This window comes from Morone saxatilis, unplaced genomic scaffold, assembly GCF_004916995.1.
Source record: "Morone saxatilis isolate NCDOM2014 unplaced genomic scaffold, NCSU_SB_2.0 Contig20, whole genome shotgun sequence".
In the NCBI taxonomy this organism is placed as follows: domain Eukaryota; kingdom Metazoa; phylum Chordata; class Actinopteri; family Moronidae; genus Morone; species Morone saxatilis.
The window spans coordinates 6,281,076-6,285,822 of record NW_023339763.1 but is presented as its reverse complement, the minus strand read 5'-3'; the positions used below and the strand labels follow the sequence as shown (position 1 = coordinate 6,285,822).

Here is a 4,747-nt window from a genome sequence, read left to right as displayed (position 1 = left end):
TCTCTCTCTCTCTCTATCTGTCTGTCTCTCTCCATTCAATCCCATAAGCCCCGGCAGGCGTGCTGGCACACATGCAGCTGAGCACAGCTTGACTTATCAAACTTGGAGTGCTGTCCATAAAGAGTCAGCACTCCTCTGTGTAACAGCTACAGTCCAGTGAGTGTACTGATGTTCTGTCTGAGTCTACTAAATCAATACACAATATGATTCTGAGGAGACAATCTGCCTCATTTTCACACTGGAAAAACCCTGCAGAGACTCTACTGCATCCCCTGATACCTACTTGTAGTGTTTTTAGAAGAAAAACAGGTAAAAAAAGTCTTGATGCACATGTTCCAGGACAACAGGGCCTCAACCTCAAAACAGAAATCATCTTTAGCCTAAAATATCACCTGGAGTTCTGTCTTTTTTTCTAATTTTCTAAATTCGATAATTATCTACTTTCTGTCTCCTGGAAATGACGTTTATTTACAACAAATTTGTTGATCTGATCAAGTTTTTTTTGGACACAAACCAGATAAGGGCCAAGTTGCCAATGTTTTGTGCGTTGATCTCCGCTAACAACGAAGGAGAGATACAATTTTCGATAACATTCACTGTTAGCGTCTAAGTTTAGTGAATTTGTGTATTTTGCCAATTTAGGTGTCAGAACTCAGAGTAACTTGCACCAGTGTGCCAAAAACACATTTCACACTTTAATTTTAACTTGCAGCAAAAATATTACACAGCTGAGCCTGGCTGTTGTAAAGAAGATTTGCTTTGTAACACTTAGCAGGCCGAGGTGAACAAAACACAACACAGTAAAGCAAGGGTTAGTATTTAATCAGTATATCACTATAATATGCTTGGATTGTCCTTGATCAGTTCAGCACAACTTGACACTTAAGATATACACCAGGATGGCCGAGTGGTTAAGGCGTTGGACTTAAGATCCAATGGATGTTGTCCTCGTGGGTTCGAACCCCACTCCTGGTAAAAAGGGACAGTGAGGTGAGGCTGTGGTAAAATCACCTGAAATTATGTTTATCACTGTTAGGAAAAAAGGTAAGCTTCAGCGGTCAATATGTAGGTTTTAGTAGCATGATGAAGTCAAATTGCAGATTGCAGTTAACTGAAGACTGCTCAACCTGTGAAGAAGAACAACCTGTGAAGGACAACAGTCTGTGAAGTGTGATAGAGGAACTACAGTGGCTGCGAAAAATATGAAAGACCCTGTCTATAGCCTGTCTTTGGTTTATTGGTTCTGGGCTACTGTAGACACATGGCGGTTCAACATGGTGGACCTCATGGACCTTGGTAGATGAAAATGAAACCTGAAAGTTTCCTATATTTAGGTGATTATACACTAATAAAAAACATACCTATGTATATTGTATTCTATTTCTGCCAAAAGATCTTCCTAAATGTTACACAATGGATTTTTAAGGTTTGAGAAAAGTCATGGTTTTGGTTTAATATTGAAAAAGTCCAGTGACTCAATAGCACAAGATATGTTAACTTTTTTAACATTTAATTGAAACCATCTTTCCTTGACCCTGACCAATGTGCTACAAGCAGAATATCCTACGCTTTGGTTACCTCCTCTGTACAGTAGACAAACCAAAACTAGAAAATACATGGCAAAACAAAATATTAGTGTACACATGTAATTTCCAGGAGACAGGAGGTTAACAGTTTGTTATGTGGGGCACATAAGCGCCAGTTTGCCCTCCAGTTTGTTGACGAGACTGAATCTGCATGATTTAGCTTATGCTGTCTCTTGGAGAGGAAACATGGGCCTGATTTGTTTTTGCCTCTTTGTGCATTCAGACAGCTGATCCCCTGCATGTCTGCCTGTCTCTGCTGTAAAATAAAGATGAGCTGAACGAAGTCAGTGTAGATCAGATTCTGTCATTTAACTGTGATTGACAAGATGAAACTTGCATATTGCGCATATATCAATACAAAATGTTGTTTTTCATTGTCTTTATTACTTACATGTTGATTTTTGATTTAACGCTGAACATATTTTACAGACCATGAAACAACGGCTGGAAAGAATGATCTTGTTTCCATGCCTGTTATTCTGTGCCTGCAGGGTGATAATTTTCTCTCCCTGTAGACTAAAGAGTGCAGAGAAACAGGGAATCACTATTCAGTGTTTTCCTAGTGCCTCAGGTGGACGAGCAAGACACACATGGGAGGATGGGTGGTGTTACAGTGTATTTTGAGCTTTTGTATATGTGTGTACAGTCACATACACACTACTAATACACAAAGTTCAAATGCACCTGGTTGCTTGCATATGTGCATGTATGTGCAGTTTTGTGCGTGTGTTTTTGTGCTGCGATGGTGTTTGATGGTTGATTCTATTGTTTTGAGTCTTTGAAGGTTCCCTCTTTCCCTCTCGGTGGATTCAGCTGCAGGCAGGTCGTCTCAGATCAACCCACTTAGAGTTTTACCAGAAACAGAAACTGCACAATGCATTTTAAACTTTTTCTCATGTTAGTGCTGAAGCCAAAAATTTTGAGCTTCGTTCTAAAATCCATTTGAATGATAGTTTTGAATATATTTTAGATCAGTTAGTATTGAGCCATGTGCTTTGGTAGTTGCACAATATTTTCATATCGTTAAATGTGACAGAAAAAAAAAAGATAAACAAAAGGAAAGGGACCTGAGCAGTTTGCTAGATCAGTGATAGCCACTATGTCTGAACAGAGATAGAAAAGAGTATCATCTACAAAAAGTCAAACTTCATCGACCAAAAAACAGTATAATGACACACCAGAAGTTTTGGGGGGTATTAAGCAAGCAAAATGACTTGATTAATGTTAGAAAATACCATCTTAATGGTCAAAACGACTAGAGTTGATTAGTTTAGTTAAAAAAAATTAATCTGCTATTTTATTCTTTTATTAAACAGAAACAACAAACATTTTCTAGTTCCAGCCTCAGAAATTTGATTGAATGGCATGGAAGTGGCGCTGTCCAGTTTTGTGGCTAATAAATTACGTGGTATCCGATGTGTGCACAGACAAGCGTACTCGCCAATACTTGATAACAAATTTTAGGCAGTATTGGAGCAATTTACGATTGTATCAGAACAACTCTATTGCTAACAAATAATAATATTAATTTTCTTTTGATCAACATATCAATCTTTGAAAAGTCAATCCATCCATCCATTAGCTCATCTTTTAGAGGGTCGGGGAGGGCTGTAGCCGATCCCAGCTGACGAGATGCGGGTACAGACGTACTTCTAAAAATGGAGTCTCCAAAATGCCAGAAAATATTGGACAATCCCGAGGACAAGTTTCTGGCACACAAAGTGATGCCTTTAAATAGCTTCTTTAGTCCAATCAACAGTCCAAAATGTGATCCTCCTACAATAATGTTTTAAAGCACACAAAACATTCACATTTGGAAACTGAAGATGGGTATATCTCACTGGTTAGGGACAGTTATGTCAAAAAATATATAACCAACTGTGCATTTGTCACATAAAGTCTAATAAATTGTAAAATGTCTGTAACACTATAAGCTGTCATAAAAATATGTTAATTTCCACACGTACTGTCCTAAGAGAGATGATGTGATGCAGTTGTGATCCTCGTAGCTTTGTCTGCAGCACTGTTTGATGTTAAGGGGATTGTTCAGGTGTCCTGCCAAAGGCTCAGTGTGTTTGTGTGTGTTGGGGGGAGTCGGTCTTCTCCCTCCTCTCTCCTTCCTCACCCCCTCTCTATTAGTCTGTCATGTCCTGGTATTAAACAGGGATTTGGATGGCAGGAGTGTGTCTGCAGCATAAGATTTGGCTGTACATGCCCGGTCCCAGCAGGGGTGAAAGCTTCGGCTGTGAGCCCCAGAGGACAGTAGACAGAGAGGAGCTTTATTTAACAGACGACTATTTCCTGTCCCTTCTCATAGCTGATAAGACAGCAACAAATATTTAAAAAAAGCATGTAGAAGAAGACATGATTTCTCTGGTTATTGTCAGGGAAGGATTACAAATAGATAGCAAGCAAAAGGTAAAAGCTACACTGAGGCGATAATCGGTAAAAAAAAAAATGCTTTCAGGTATGTTTTCGAGGTAATGTTTAGGATTCTGTACATGGGTTTACTGCTCGCCATCATCTTTGTCATTTACGAAAGCCATAAAATCCAAATCTGGGCATGTGTGTAGGTGGAGCAGAGGTGGGACAGGAAAGTGGCAGTTATCTAGACAGAGTGTGTCTGGCAGAACTATCTGTCAATCAATCAAACATATCGTTCAAGTCCTTATCTTCTCTTGACTGCACTGTATTTTTAGTGAGAAGTTGGCTTTCAGTCTATAATTTAGTGGCTTTTAAAGAACTAACCTTGCGAGGCAGCTGGACTCATGAGATCATGAGAGAATCCATCTTGCCAGACTTCAATCTGTGCATTTTTACAGGACCAATCAACATCATTGAGGAAGTACAGGCAGCTAAGGGGGTGGGTGCTAGGTCTTGCGCAACGAGAGGACAGTGTTCATTAAACAACAATGGCGACTCCCATAGATGTTACTGTAGATGCTGCTAGTATCAGTTAAATCAGAACTGGAGAGTATTTCTTCAGTGGAAGAAGAACAAAGAACAAAGAAGAAGTAAGAGTTTGACCACGTTCATCTGTGACAGGCAGATGGTTTATCAAATCACCTGCCGAGTATTTTTTGAAAGCGTCAGCCCTTTTCAAAAGATGACTTTCCAGGTGGTTCTTTGTAACAAACCACCTGGCACAGTCAGATCATTTA

At 39.5% G+C, this 4,747-nt stretch overlaps 1 protein-coding gene and 1 non-coding gene across 3 annotated transcripts in view; both read left to right on the top strand.

Annotated features, from left to right (window-relative positions):
- Positions 1 to 4,747, top strand: part of dbn1 (drebrin 1) — a 114,380-nt gene that overhangs the window by 30,756 nt on the left and 78,877 nt on the right. The window lies entirely within an intron of this gene.
- On the top strand, positions 894 to 975 carry trnal-uaa. Its single transcript has one exon. It is a non-coding gene; the product is annotated as a tRNA-Leu (tRNA).